The sequence below is a fragment of the Alexandromys fortis genome, unplaced genomic scaffold (genome assembly GCF_014885135.2).
Source record: "Alexandromys fortis isolate MF-2015 unplaced genomic scaffold, M_Fortis_MF-2015_v1.1 scaffold_65, whole genome shotgun sequence".
In the NCBI taxonomy this organism is placed as follows: domain Eukaryota; kingdom Metazoa; phylum Chordata; class Mammalia; order Rodentia; family Cricetidae; genus Alexandromys; species Alexandromys fortis.
In genome coordinates this window covers 1,826,816-1,842,871 of record NW_026067986.1, presented here as the reverse complement: position 1 = coordinate 1,842,871, position 16,056 = coordinate 1,826,816, and positions in this window count along the sequence as shown.

Here is a 16,056-nt window from a genome sequence, read left to right as displayed (position 1 = left end):
TTGTTTGGGAAACTTTTTAATGACTGTTTTTATTTCCTTAGGGGTTACAGGTCTGTTTGAATTATTTATCTGATCTTGATTTAATTTTACTATGTGGTATCTATCAAAAAATATGTCCATTTCTTTATGGTTTTCCAATTTCATGGAGTACAGTTTTCTGAAGTATGACCTAATGATGTGGGATTCCCCTCTGTATGCTGTGAATATGTTTTACTACCATTGGTTAATAAAGAAGCTGCTTTGGCATATGTCAGGGCAGAATATAGCGAGGTGAAAAATCCAAGCAGAGAGAGAGAGAGGAGGAAAGAAGGTGGAGTCAGGGAAATGTCACAATGCTGCTGAAGGAGAATGATGACATGGAGCCACCCAAGAAGCTAGAGGTAACAAACCATGAGCCTCGTGGTAAAATATAACCTCACAGAAATGGGTTAATTTAAGACATAGGAACGAGCTTGAAATAGGTTTGAGTCATTGACCAAACAGTGTTATAATTAATTTCTGTGTGATTATTCGATCAGTGCAGCTGGGAAACTAAACACAGTATGTCTCCAACCTCCTGATGCTCTGGACTTCCTTGGAGCCTGTTGTTATGTCCCCCTTTCTGCTTCTGATTTTGTTCATTTAGATACTCTTTCTTTGCCTTTCAGTTCATTTGAATAAGGGTTTATCTTGCTGATTTTCTCAAAGAACCAACTCTTTGTTTCATTAATTCTCTGTATTGTTCATTTTGTTTCTATTTTAGTGATTTCAGCCCTCAGTTTGATTATTTCCTGCTCCTCTTGGGTAATGTTTACTTCTTTTTGTTCTAGAGCATTTGGGTGTGCTGTTAAGTTGCTAGTATGAAATTTCTCTAAATTATTTAAGAAGGCACTTAGGGCTATGAACTTTCCTCTCAGCACTGCTTTCACTGTGTCCTGTCAGTGTGGGTTTGTTGTGGATTCATTTTCAGTGAATTCTAGGAAGTCTTTAATTTCTTTCTTTGTTTCTTTCTAGCCCCCCCTCCCCCGTGGTAATTCAGTTGAGAGTTGTTTGGTTCCTATGAGTTTGTAGGCTATTTGTAGTTTGTGTTGTTGAACTCCAACTTTAATTTGTGGTGGTCTTATTGGATGAAGGGGGTTATACTAGCTTTTTTTTTTTTTTGTATCTGTTAAGACTTACCTTGTGACCACATATGTGGCCAGTTTTGAAGACTGTTCCATGAGTTGCCGAGAAGAAGGTGCATTCTTTGGTGTTGGTGAAACATTCTGTAGCTCTCTGCTAGGTCCATTTGAGTCATAACCTCTGTTACTTCTGTAATTTCTCTGTTTAGTTTCTGTCTAGAGGACCTGTCCATTGATGAGAGCGGGGCGCTGAAGTCTCCCACTTTTAATGTGTGGGGTTCAGTATGTGACTTAAGCTGTAGTAATATTTCTTTTACAAATGTGGGTGCTCTTGTATTTGGGGCATCAGTGTTCAGAATTGAGACTTCATCTTGATGTATTTTTCTTGTGATGAATATAAAATGTCTTTCTCCATCTCTTTTGATTAATATTAGTTTAAAGTCTATTTTGTTAGATATTAGGATAGCTACCCCAGCTTGCTTCTTAGTCCCATTTGACTGAAATATCTTTTTCCAACCCTTTACTCTGAGGTTATGTCTGTTGTTGATGTCAAAGTGTGTTTCTTGTGTGTACCAAAAGGATGGATCCTGTTTTTGTATCCACTCTGTTAGCCTGTGTCTTTTTATTGGAAAACTGAGTCCATTGATATTAAGAGATGTCAATGACCAGCGATTGTTAATTTCTGTTATTTGTTGTTGTTGGTGGTGGTGGTGGTGGTGGTGTGCGTGTGTTTCCATGTGTGTGTGTGTTTCCTTTCTTCAGGTTTTGCTGGTGTAGTATTACCTATTGTCTATGTTTCTATGGGTGTATCTAACTTCCTTGGTTTGCAGTTTTTCTTGTAGTACCTTCTGTAGAGTGTTTTGTGGTCAGATATTGAATAAATTTGACTTTATGATGAAATATCTTGTTTTCTCCATTTATGATAATTGAAAGCTTTGCCGGATATAGTATTCTGGCTGGCATCCATGGTCTCTTAAAGGTCTGCAAGAGGTCCACTCATGCTCTTCTGGCCTTTAGAGTCTCCAGTGAGAAGTCAGGAGTAATTCTGATAGGTCTGCCTTTATATTTATATGTTACTTGCCTTTTCCTTTAGAGCTCTTAATATTCTCTCTTTAGTCTGCATGCTTAGTGTTTTGATTATTGCGTTGTGTGGGGACTTTCTTTTCTGGTCCAATCTCTTTGGTGTTCTGTAAGCTTCTTGTACTTTGTGGCCATGTCTTTTAGTTTAGGAAAATTTTCTTCTGTGATTTTGTTGAATATTTCTGGGCCTTTGATCTGGCATTCTTCTCCTTCCTCTATTACTATTATTTTTAGGTTTTGTCTTTTCATAGTGTCCCAGATTTCCTGGATGTTTTGTGTTAGGCATTTTGTTATATTTAGCATTTTCTTTGACAGATGAATCTATTTCCTCTATCATATCTTCAACACCTGAGATCCTCTTTTCCATCTCTTTTATTCTGTGGTGATGCATGGCATCTGTAGTTCCTGTTTGCTAATCCCAGTTTTCTATTTTCAGAATTCCCTCCGTTTGTGTTTTCTGTTTTGTCTCTGTTTCCATTTTCAGGTCTGAACAGTTTTATTTGTTTCTGTCAACTGTTTTTGTCTTAGGTTTTTTTTTGTTTTCTTGTGTTTCGGGTGTGCTGGAATGTTCAGGTCTTGCTGTCGTAGGATAGCTGGGTTCTGGTGGTGACTTCTTGCCCATTCTGTTATTAATTGTGTTCTTACAATGGTCTTTAGACATCTGGATTTGGGTTTTAGATGATTATAGGTCTATGTGTTGAATCCTGTGTTTGTCTTTGTTTGGACAATATTTTCTTCCTTCCTCGGTTTCTCTTTCCTTTGTGGTCTTCTGGTCTAAGCGGCCCAGGGTTCTCGTGACTGTTGAGTCTTCAGGTCCAGTACGGTTGGTGTCTCTGCTGGGGATTTTGGGCCTTGTGTCCCTTAATCAAGTCTGGCCTCTGATAGAGACAAAGTTATCTTCTGGGGGTACGTAGGACCAACCTAGCCTCTGGTGGGGGTTCTGGGGCAGCTCTTTCAACTGTTGTGGACTCTGTATGGGCCTATGGAGTCTGCTGGAGTTCTGCTTGTTGACAGATGAGGGCAGCTGTGGCTGGTGTGGTCTGTGTCTCAGTGATAGAACTCAGCTGGGTTGGGGAGGCTTAGGACACTGACTTTCTCTCCTATAACCTGGGGACAATAAGCTTCCCTAGGAAGGCTGATGTGGGAAGTTAATGAGCTCCTGTATAGCAAACTTGGCCAGTGTCTGCTGCATAGTGGTCCCTACCTCGGGTTACTCTCCAACAATTCATCCCTTTAGTTTGCAAAAAGGCTGTTTACTCATCAAGAATAATTGACTGAAGGTGGGTGAGAAGGCTGGATATTTGTGGCATGCTAGACCCTGAGAAGAATGTGGATGGGTGCGCAAGAACCTTCTAGAACTACCAGTGATGGGAATTACAGTATAAAAGAATCAGACAGTAAATAGCATGTCCCATGGGGGTATAGCTGCCTGGCAGAGGGCAGAGCAGAGCGGGCTTTCTCTGTGTCTCCTCATGCAGACTTGTGGTCAGACGCCGGGATCTCGGCTGCAGCCTCTTTGTAAAGCCTGGATGCTTCTCCTCAACCTCACAGTCGTCCTTCAAGTCTCCCATCTCTTCTCCCCTATTGTTATGAAACCCTTCTTCTCCCTTTCCTGGCAAGGTATAAAGGGTCTGAAGAACTTACTGTCATTGGAACTGGTGTCTGGTCATAACACGCCACACTTTCCTAAGGAGACACATATTCAACAAGAGACAATGTTCTCTTCAAAACGATGCCTCTGATGGTAAAGTAGCGCTCAGGGTTGAACATATGGTTTAGAACTTGGAATCTGTAATTATGCATGCTGGTTTATATCCTGGACCCATCGCTGAAAAGCTGTGAGATCTTAAGCAAGCCCCTGTCTCATCTACAAAACAGAGGGCACTGCCTACCCTACAGGGCTATCAAGCCGAGCAATGGAATAACCCCATGCAATCCACAGCCCTGTGCCAGCACTAGTAACTGTTAGCTGTTCTTACTACATTAGTTTATGCTACTTGTTTTGTTACAGATTGTTACAGAGAGGCTATGCAGTATCAGGGAAGGGTGGGAGCTCCATGTCAGCTGGATAAAGTGGCAGATCTGGGTCATGGGGATCTCTGCCTGCCCTGCACTCCGCTCCCAGCCCTCACAATGGACCCAGAGAACTTGCTGTCTTCTCCAGAGTCGAGAAGCTTCATGCTTCCCTCTTGAGGAATTTGATTCTAAGATGAAATGTTTAACCTATTTAGCATATTGTTAAATTGGCCTGGCTCCCTGTCTTCTGAAATGCACATTTTTGGGATTGATGGATTTAGAATTTTTTTTTCAAGTTTTTTTTTTTTTCCGCCCCAAGTTTAAGTCATTAAAGCCGTTTCATCTTCTCTTCTATGGATAAACATTGGCAGAAGAAAAGCAGCGAGCGTCTCATTTGAATAAAATGAAACAGTCAGCAAAGGGAGTATTTCTCGGTTTGGTTTGGTCTTTCAGGTTGCAGCCAACTGGATATTGAGGGTGCCAAATTCGGAATTTGCCCTTCGCAAATGAACAGACACCTGGAGTGGCCTTGCACTTGGCCAGGGGCTAAGCGTGTCCGTTAAGAAATGGACCGGATCAACAATCTTCTCCCGGGCAGCTGTTTTGCAGCTTGTGGGGAGGAAGGATTTCTGGCCACTAGTTAGTGTCAGCTTCAGGCTTTGCAGACTTTCTGCTCAGCCCCAGTTGGCATTAAGACATTCCTCATTGTCTGTGGTCATTGCATGGCTTTCTCCATTAGGAGACTAGACATCTGGATCAATTTCCAAAGTCACGGACATCTAAATGTGTTCAGAATTTAGCTATTTTAAATCAAAAACACCTAAGTGAAAATAAGACAATCCTGATGGCCAAATATCAGGGGTAAACATCAGAGCAGACAGTGCAGTTTCCAGGTCTAGAGAAACCACTTCTAAAGGGCCACCTTCAAGAGAAAGTAAGGCCTCCACCAAGGGAGAATTACAGCTCCCAAGCTTACATTAGAATAACGAATCACTGGTGACAGTTCCCATTTCTTAGTCTGTAACATGAGGATAATGGCTCAAGCCAGAATCCCAGGCTAGCTGGACGAACTGGATCAGACACGTGATTTCATTCCATTGTGCTTGGAATTTTAGAGATTGAATAAAAAACAAACCTGGGCATTTATCCCAGAGAAACAAAATCTTACATTCTTACAAAGATATCTACACCAATGCCCGTAGTGGGTTTATTTGTAATGTTCAAACACTGGAACGGTCCCAGCTCACCCTTGGAGAACAATGGATGAATAGCTCGGTGTGTGTGCATCAGAGGTTTGGTACACACACCTGGATGCCTTGCAAGTGAATTATAGTAAGCTTAAAAGCGGAACTCTGCTGAGCCGGGCCGGCTCTCCCACACTCCAGTGCGGGAGTCAGCTCTTCCATGGGGGAGGACAGGCGGCACCAGCTCACCCACTCCAGTGAGGGGCACGCCAGCTATCTCTGGGCCTGTGAGGGACAGGGCTGGCGCCACAAGGCCCTTGGATTTCAATACGTATGGTTCCTATGACCCCTGCGGCAACAGGAGCCATGGACATCAGCCCAGACCCTGGCTGCTGTTGGGTCACAGACCCAGACAGCCCACAGCGGCAGCCTGGGCCTGGCCCCGTGTGGCTGTGCAGGCCACTCAGTTTGACCTGACTCCCGATGATGAGACCCTCAGACACCAACACAGCTCTGCTCCTCACCTGATGTGGTCCCAATGGCCTGGACTGACCGACCAGCTACCACCCAGACCTCCATCCTGGACCTTGGGCTGGCCCACTCTAACAGCTGCCCCATCCATGACCTGCTGGAGTGCCTAAAGGGACTGGTCCGGGGAAGCGATAACCACAGAATCTCCATGCCTCAGGGAAACAGAATATCTAGGAGGAGTTTTGTTCAGTCCAGTGAGGATGGTGTACCAGAAACCAGGGGCCTTGAACCAGACCAATAATTCATTGGCATGAACATTTTGGGGGCAGGGCTGATTGGAAGAAGGGTACACTGCCATGATGCACCCCAGCTCCCGAAGCCACCTGGATGAATGACGAGGTGTTGGAAAGATAGAGGATCGAGGTGGGTTTTCTTTTCTTTTTTCTTTTTCTTTTTTGGCTGTTTTGTTTCTAATTAATTTGGATGGGGGCATCCTGCAGAGTTGAGCAGTGGCTATGGAGGGTCTGGGAGGTGATTAGGATTGGGGTGCATGATCTGAAATTTCCAATGAATTAATAAGAAATTAAAATAAAAAATTTTAAAAAAGTAGAGGTCAAGCTCTGGGAGTTTGGGTACCTTATGGTTCCTCCAGTGTAGCTTTACACGGCTCATTCTCGCTTTATGGGAAAGCTTGGAAATAAATCAAATATGCAAAAGTAAAAGATAAAATTCAAAAGACTCAACTAATTTCTCATGTGAATTTGGTTAGGTGAAGTTTTCATTCAGATCCCTATGAGGGTCAACTTGATTTTCCTTCGTATTTATTTACTTGTGCGCGTGTGCATTTGCGTCACACGCTTATGTGTGTGTGTGTAAGTGTATGCATATACTCACGAGTGCACGTGTACAAGCCAGGGGAAGTCTTTGAGTGCCCCGCTCTATCGCTTTCTGCCATATTCCCTTGAAACAGGGTCTTTCACAGAAACTGGAATTAGACTGGTAGCCAGGAAGTTCCAGTGATTCCCCTGTCTCTACGCCCACAGCCCTAGGATTACAGGCATGGGCGTGGCCATGCTGGCTTGTTCTGAAATCTTGGGGATTTGAATGCAAGTAAGTCTTCTTGCTGAGGCTTCTCCCAGCCCCAGGACTACTCGCTTTTAATGTGCAATCATTTCCTTTTCCATTTTTGTTTTGACTCCTAAGCCCTCAAAGAAGTGACTATAAAGAGTTTCATACGTCTAATGAAAATTAGTGCACATTCTTATGAGAAAGTGCACAGTACAAGCAATAGGAAGACGGCAGGATTACATTTTTAGCTTGAAGGAATGTGCAACGAATCAGACATTTCCGCTAAGCCTTCTCCAGCTCTCTGGGCCTGTTTTCTCTACAGCTATAAAGAGCCATTGGGTTTAAGGAATACGATCATATGGCGTTAGCTCCGAGGAAGCCCTGTGTTGATCGCTAAGAAAGAGGTCAAAGACTATTAAAGATTCAAATGAGATAATCATTCCGTAATAAACTCTTCTAAGATTGTAACATTAGGCCACTGAAAAAGAATCTGGTGAGCAACTGTCAGGTTTCCAAAACAGCCACCAGTATTTACACTAGAAGCAATCAAGCATGTGTCCAAACCCATCTTCACACGAGTATGCCGAGACCGAAATGGCACCCACGGTTTGGGCAAAAGGACAGATCATTTCCCTGTAATAATGAGGTTGAGGTCAACGCTAATTAACGCGGATATATTTGGAAGCTGAAGCAGGTGTTTTAGAAAAGGCTGCCCTTTGATGAAATGCTGGTTCCTCCCCCCCACCACCAGGGGCACAAAGAGATGAGCCAGCTCGTTCCCTGAACGGTTGCTGGGATGCAGCCACTGGTCCTCAGGCTTGTTCATGCAAGAGCCGTGTCAGGCTACTTTCTAAGGTCACCTAGCGTTTAGGTCCAAGATTCTCTCACATCTCATGGCCAGGGAATGGCCGACGTGGGAAAGTTACCTCTGTCTGTATTACTTAAGGTCTAGATCAGCAGTATTCAAGCTTGCAATCCCTTAGGGGGTCAAAAGACCCTTCACAGGGGTTGCATATCCAATATCCTGAATATCAGCTATTTATATCACAATTCATAACGGTAGCAAAATTACAGTTATGAAGTTGCAATGAAATAGTTTTAAGGTTAGGGGTCACCCCAACATGAGGAGCTGTCTTACAGGGTCACAGCGTTAGGAAGGTTGGGTACCACTGGTCTAGATGCACAAGACTGACTTAGCTCTACGTTTCCTTTTCCAGATCCCAGTATCTTCTCCACTGGGCCTTTGGCATGGGGAAAAGGTCGTCGGCTAACCTTATGTCCATTTAAAGATGCTCAGGGCAGAAAAGGCTGGAGAGAACCAAAGGGAAGGTTGGACTAGTCTTTGTTCTCCTTTGGGCCTTTTAAAAATTCTCTTAGAACAGATGAACTCATGTTTTCTTGCAAACACTTTTTTATGTTTATCCAAGAACAATGGGTATGTGGGGAGGGAAGTCAGAAAATCCTAGGATGCAGAATTTGATAAAGTGTGTTTGGGGAGGGAAAGTCTCCCCATGCCCTTGCTGTATCTCAACACTCAGAAGCAGGACCACAGTCAGAATGGGATGCTCACTGGGCCAATAGTACCACTCATGCCCCGATCACTCAGTGGCTCACTTGTTCTCCTTTGGAATTTGTCTGGCTTCAGATGGAGTCACTGCCTTAGATTTCAGCTTCAAGGAGAACCTTTGCCCAACTGGCTAACTCATGGTAGGTGAGATCAAACAGGAGGAGGAGATACAGTGTCTCTGTACACCAACTTCGCCAGTAACTTTGCTTCCCTTTTGATACTATGCATCTATTGGTAAACTGATGAGAACAGATAAATAGTGAATGATTAGCCCCCTTCAGCTTTCAATGGTAGTGCCACTGAACCCCAAATTTAATAATCCATTTTTAGAAGAGAAATGGGCAGCCTAATTTAGGGAGGAAATCAATCTGGCTAAAAAAATAAAAAAGGAGAGCCTACATGCACTAGTGTGGTCACCAAATTTCAAGAACTCTATGTGGATGGAACCCCACAGTTAGTCATAGTGGATCATATTGGCTGGGCTACTATCTACTTACGGCTACGTAAATGACTCAGGAATGCCATGAGGGAAGATTCATGCTAGAGAGAGGACTCAAGGCTTTTCCTTTCAATCTGCTTGTGCATTCTTATACATGGACCAGAGGATGGTTCTGAATACAGCGGGGTGTTTGACCACCGAGGTTTGTCCCTGAGATGTGTGCCTACGTTTTCCACATCACTGTGATATTTGGCTTTGAAATAGTTGGGTGTGGTGTGTGTGCACAGAGCTGGAGTTTAACCTACATCTAAAGCTTACTATATTAGCTGCTTAGCAGTCAAAATTCCACAGTCTTCACTCCACAATCTGGAAGGGGACAGGGAAGATTTTCAGACACCCTTCTTACAATCTAACCAAGCACATACCTTGCAAAACCACTCATTTAACTCCTGAAAAGCTACACCCATAGTTTTGTTTGCCGATGAACAAGGTCCACATTGCTTTAGCATTCCCCTGAGTGAGCCTGATCCCAAAAGGTGATCTTTCTCACTTCCCAAGAGCAGTGTGGGAACAAGACCCCTTTGAGCAAACACTGGACAGCTGGGATTTGCCGAAGGAGGAGGTGACACCTTAGAGCTCTTTGAATGGATGAGAGCATCAAAGTGACGGTGGATTCTGAGCCAGGTGCCCAGCCTAAGGGACAGAAGCAACAGCTCCCTGGCAAGCCCTGGTGAGGCCCGACAGGCTTGATAGAGTTTAATGAACATGGCATCACCCAGGGAGGAAAGACGGCAGAAGATAAGAAGGAAGATAAATCAGAAGGCACTAATGAGCCCCTTGAGACCTCTCAGAAACACCTAGTACAGATTTTCTTGAAATACGAGAGTCAAACCTGCAAACAGAGTGGGAAGTTGGATATGAAAATGCTTAGTTAGCATAGAAAATGTAAATGATTGTTCAAAGGATAGTGCCAATTATATCCTTACTGAATCCACAACATTTGTCCTGAATCCACAGAGGTTTCCATAGGGGATGTCAGGCTAAGATGCCCAACAGGTTTCTTGGGAATGACTTCAAAGCTGACCTGAGGAACCCACGTGAGTTCATAGTGACTTCATCTGGGAGGCAAGATGCCGTGGAAAGTGTGAGCCTTTGAACCACCTGGAGAATATTTCCACAGCGATTGAACCGCCTGGAGAATGTTTCCACAGCGCATTTTCCCCGGGGCCCGCTCTAGCTTAGTGAATCTGAACTTCTGGGTATGGGACTGAGAATGACTGTGGGACCCCAGACAGTTCTAACGTGCCCAGCTTGCCCCTTCCTCACCCCAGTGGAGAACTCATTTTCTTTATGATGCACTGATATCCAAGGAGAAAGGGTTATAAGAATAGGCCAAGGGAGAGAATCGTTTATAAGGAAGAAGTCAAGTCAGGTCTGTTGTAGGTTTCTGTCCCACTCAGACTTCTGAAATAATCACACAGAAACCCTATTATTTGCAATACTGTTTAGCCAATAACTTAAGCGTATTTCTGGCTAACTCTTATATAAAAAAAACTAGCCCATCTCCTTTAATCTGTGTATCACCATGTGGCTGTGGCTTACCAGATAAAGTTCCATCCCGAGCATCTGTTTCTGGTGGGGCTACATGGCTTCTCCTTAAGTCCACCTCCTTTCTCCTAGCGTTCAGTTTCGTTTTCCCCACCTACCTACCCTATCAGGCCAAACCAGTTTCTTTATTAACCAATGGTATTCACAGCACACAGAGGGGAATTCCACATCCCACGTGAACAAGTGGACAAAGTTTATATGGACATTATAAACAAGCTTCAGAAGGTCTCTTATTAATGCACATGCCAGAAATATCTCGTTTTTCTTCTTTTTTTTCATAAAATATCTGGGTTGAATTTGTTTGGTTTTCTGCACTTTCTCATTAGCCTTGAAATTAAAGTAGGTACAGATTTCTCAGACTCCCATGCAAGCAAACAAACAAAAATAAATAAATAAATAAATAAATAAATAAATAAATAAATAAATAAAAGAAACTGCCATGGAGGGAAAGAAAGGGTTAATACTCATGTGGCCTGAGGGTGGTAGAGTTAGGATTGAGCACACATCTGCGTGGTTTTTATGATTGCAAAAATATAATGAATCATGTCGGGGAGATATGAAAAAGAGTAAGTTACTGTATTTAAGACAACATCCAGACACTACGCAGAGCAGTGTGCCCACAATCAGGAGCAAAGCCGAGGGTGAAGACACTGTGAAGGAGAAATACTGTATTTGTTCATGTTACTGGCGCATGGGAAGGGCACCGGGAGCTTTAAAGGGAACAAAAGAGCAGACAGAAGCAAGCAAGCAAAGAAAGACGTGAATGAGCGAAGTCTATCTTTGGCAAAGGCACGGAAGTCTTAGTTCGCATCTAAGGGTTACGGTTTTTTTTTTTTTTTTTTTTTTTCTCAACGAAGTCGACCATCAGGCCCGATGGTTTGGGGAGTGAGAGGGAGGTCCCAGGAGCAGAAAAGATTCCTCAGGCATCCGCTGTAGTGAGTCGCCTGTCTAGGCACTGCGCTGAGGTCTGTCTCAGTCCAAAGTCCGGACTTCCTGTGGCTCCAGAGGCAGCGTTCCTCCTCTTTCCCTCCGCCGCGTTGTCTGATGAAACCCTGACTACCTTTCTGTTAAGTGACCCCCTTGAAAAGAAATGTTTGTCGTAATTAACGTGATGGATACCGGAGACGCGCCAGCTGTTTACATTAAACTAGATTGTTTCCACTTCTCCGCAGCCATCTCTCTGCTTCCTGGCTGCGCCCTGGAGGTTCTGTGTGGACAGGATCTGCGATCCTTTTTGCCCAATGGAAACCTTTGTTGGGAGGAGTCCCTTACTTTCTAAAGAGAGATCTTCTTTTCTCTTCTTCTCAGATCCAGGCTGTTATTTGATTCTGACAGAAGCCAACATGGAGGACAAAATTTCTGTACCTGTCACCTGAGGCTTTCATCACACAAAACATAGGCTCTCTAATCTGAGCCGTCTTCTATCCACAGAATCTGCTAGACTTCCGGGGGCTGAGTTTCGTTGCCCAGCCAGAGTCGGTGTCCACACACCATCTGTGTGAGAATAACCCTGTTTTCCCAGCTACAATCCCACAAGAGAAACTCCATCCAAAACATGCTAAAGAAAGAGCCTGCAGGTGGTCAGGGAAGTGTGCAGTAATCCTTGGTTGATTAATTTAGGATCCTTCGGAGACGTGGAGATCTCCAGGCTGCTGTTTCGGTCTAGATGCTGCAATTTCCACCATCTGAGACCCCCACGACGCCTCATGTTAATTCATCTCCAGACAAAGTAGAAGTATTACTGCCTCGCCAATAAAAAGGGCTCCTGTCTAGGATAGAAACCTTGAGAACAAAGCTGGAATAACGTTCAAAAGAACAAGTGTTTGGAAAATTGCAAAGTCGTACACACCGTGCAAGCTCTTGTCTATCTGTGGATATTTTGAACGCCTACCCCTGTTTTTACTTCTATGTTATATATAACCAAGAAAACAGACCCTTCTGACTTTAATTTCTGGTAAACAAAAGAGCTGTTTACCTAACATCTGGCAAAACAAAAACACCTGTGAACTGTGTTTTGTTTTGTTACTTCATCAAGTAAGTGTGTCTATCTTAGGAATTAACCTTTTGATAAAAATCCAAAGAATAGGCTTTTAGGCCATATTTTTTGTTGCTATTCATCAGCTCTGCTATTATAACATGAAACATGAGGAGCGTGTAAATTAATGAGCATGGTTGTGTTCAAATTAAACTTTATTTACAAAAGTAAACAGTGGGCCAGATTCAGTCTATGGGCTATGGTTTGCCTTCCCCTGGTATAAAGTATTTACAATCTAAACTGTGGACAGATGCATTTACAGTCTAAGAATGGACAAATGAATTCTTGAACACAAACCATTTGCTTATGATTAGAGGAAATACAGAACACAATACCTGCTAGGTTTTGGGCTAAAGCTAGCAAGCATTGTCTAATTGTCTACTGTCTAATTAGATCCCTATTTTGTGGTGTGAGAAGCTAGACTCAGAAAATTTAAGTAACTTACTGAAGAACACAGAACAAAGTTATCAGAGCCTGCAGTCTTTTTTCCCTGAGAGTTGCAGTGTGCCACAACAGTCGTCCAGAAGACCCTGGCACTGTAGGTCAGTGGGTCTCAACTTGGGGGTCATGACCCTGTAGGGTCAAACAACCCTTTCTCAGGAGTTGCCTAAGCCTATCAAAAAAAAAAAAACTCAGATGTTTGCATCACGATTCATTAACAGTAGCAAGATCTCAGCTACCAAGTAGCAATGAGAATGATTTTACATGATTGGGGGCCACACAACAGGAGGAACTGTATTAAAGGGTCACAGCATTAGGAAGGTTGAGAACCGCTGCTCTAAGTGACATCTGTGGAGCATCGCTTAGACAACCTAGTGCTCACGACTCCTGGCGTTCTTTATGTCTTCCTCGGCGTTGAGGCTAGGTGTGCACAGTCTCCCGGAGCCTGCATCCGGGCCTCAGTCCTGCTGTTTGCCACAGCGTCCAGACTGGTCTCTGGACCACATCACATCTGCTAAACAAGCATGATGATTTTAGTACCCCATAAAGCGGTGTGCAGATTATGTGAAATGCCGGACCAGCGTATGATGTCTGATGCTGTTCCAAAACAAAAGGGGCGTCCTGGCCAAAAGAGGTGCCTCATGCATGTGGCGACTGACAAGACCTGTATTCTGAGAGAACAAGGAGGGAGGAAGAAGGGAAGAGAACAGAAATACTAGCAGGGGAGTTGATCAAGGAGATAAAATGTAGACCATAAATGAATGACAAGAACGTGGTAAAGGCAGTGCTTTGTGCGTGGCTGTATGTACTCATGTGTGTTCAGGTGCATGCACACATGTGTATGTGTACATATTGAGGCCAGAGGTCAGTGCTGGAGGTTGTTCATCAGCACCCATCCACATTGTCTTTTTGAGACAAGGTCTCTCTCTGGTTTTGAGCCTGCCCAGTATGCGATGCTGGTTGGCCAGAGAGCCCCAGGAATCCTCTTGTCTCTGCCCTTCCACTTCTGCGATTACAAGTATGTGCCATTATTTCTAGTGTTTCATATGTGTGCTAAGAATTGAACTCAAGTCCTCACACTTGTACAGCAAGCACATTACCAATGGAGCCATTCCCCTGCCTCAGAGCAGGGCTTGGAGATACTATATACAGGGTAAAGAAAGAATGGCTGTTCTCATAATCCCATTTATCACGAAGCAATTTTAGCTTCCCACTCCCTGTCATTTTGCATCTATCTTTTTTCCTCCCGTGTGTTTTGGAGACATGGCATGTGTCTCCCAGCGTTCTCTGTAAGTGCTGAAATAATAATCATTCAAACTTCACCCAAGATCAGCGAAGGGAGACCTGTTTTGTTTTACGACTTCCAAGTGCCCCAGGAAAGACCCGCGGCGCCTCCAGCGCTTCCAGGCTGCCCTCTTGCTTGCCTGCTCTGGGGTGCTCGGGCTTCCCACTCAGACTCCATTAGTGCTTCCTTGGGCTCCTGTGGCTTGTCTGTGATACTCTACTGCAGGGTGTAGGAACCAACTAGACACCGCTGTCATTCCCCTTGGTCCACACGGTCCAAGGCAGCTGTGTCTAACACACTAAAATGCTTAGGGTCATGCAAGAGAATTTCCGTGTGAAAAGGGGATTCTGCGACCAAGTGCCTGGCAATGCTATGCCCAGGATCCATCCATTCAGTGTCTCTGTCCTGAAACCCTAACGAGCTGCTGTGACAAAGGCAAAATGGCCCAAGTCAGCACAGTGACAACATTGTGAGCTCTGGGAAGGCAGGACTTCATCTGTCATCATTACTGTCCCTTCTTCCTCTATGATAGCGCTTCAGCACACAATAGGGCTCCATCTGTCCCTTCTTTACCTGTGACAGCCTTCAGCACACAGTAGGGCTCCATCTATCACTTCTTCACCTGTCACAGCACTTCAGCACACAGTGGGGTTCCATAAATGTACTGAGGGGGTTGTAAGGGTCAGCAATGCTCACAATGAATTCTAATTCTAATATTGAACAGAACACCGTTAGCAACTGAATGTGGGTTATTCTGATGATTCATAATTTCTCTAAAACTATTGACCTAGTGTCTCGGTTACTGCTGTAAAGAGATTCCATGGCCACAGCAACTCTGAGAAAAGAAAGCATTTAATTGGGCCTGGCTTACAGTTCAGAGGTTCAGTCCATTGTCATGAAGGCAGGAAGCATGGCGGGTGCCCAGACAGACTTGGTGTTGGGGAAGGAGCCAAGAGTGCTACATCCAGATCTGCAGATGACAGGAAGAGAGAGGAACACTGGGACTAACTCGAGCTTCTGAAACCTCAAAGCCACTGATACCCCCCATGCCCCAGATCCACTTCTTCCCACGAGGCCACAGCTGCAATAATGTCACTCCCTTGAGTCTGTGAGGCCATTTTCATTCAAATTACCACGTTTCACAAATAGGCTTGCAGCCATATCATAATGCAAAATGCATTTATTCCAACTTCAAAAGTCCTCATAATCTTTAATATTATCAATACTGTTTAAAAGTTCAAAGTCTCTTCTGGGATGCATGACCATCTCTTAACTGTAATCTCCTATAAAATCCAAATTAAAAAGCAGATGACATACTTCCAACATACAGTGGCACAGGATATATGCTACCATTCCAAGAGAAAGAAAAGGGAGCAAGAGCGGAAACACTGGACCAAAGCAAGACCCCCAAATCATCAGGGAAAACTCCAAACTTGCATCTCCATGCCTGATGTCAAATTCTCTTCAGATCTCCAATTCCTTTTTTCCTTGTTGACTGCAGCACACTTCTTCACGGAAAGAGATTCCACAACCCCTTTCTTCTATCCTTGACTCTAAAGCCAGAACCACATGGCTGAAGCTGCCGAGTTCTGTTGCTGTCTGGGGCTGGAACATGGTCCCCTCATTCATTGACATCTTCACCGACTCTCTGTGTTTGATGATTTCCTTCACTGCCTAAACTTGACCATCCAGGAATCCAGTTTGTGGACTGGGCTGGCCTCAAACTCAGAGACCCGAGAGCCTCTTACTTCTGAGTGCTGAG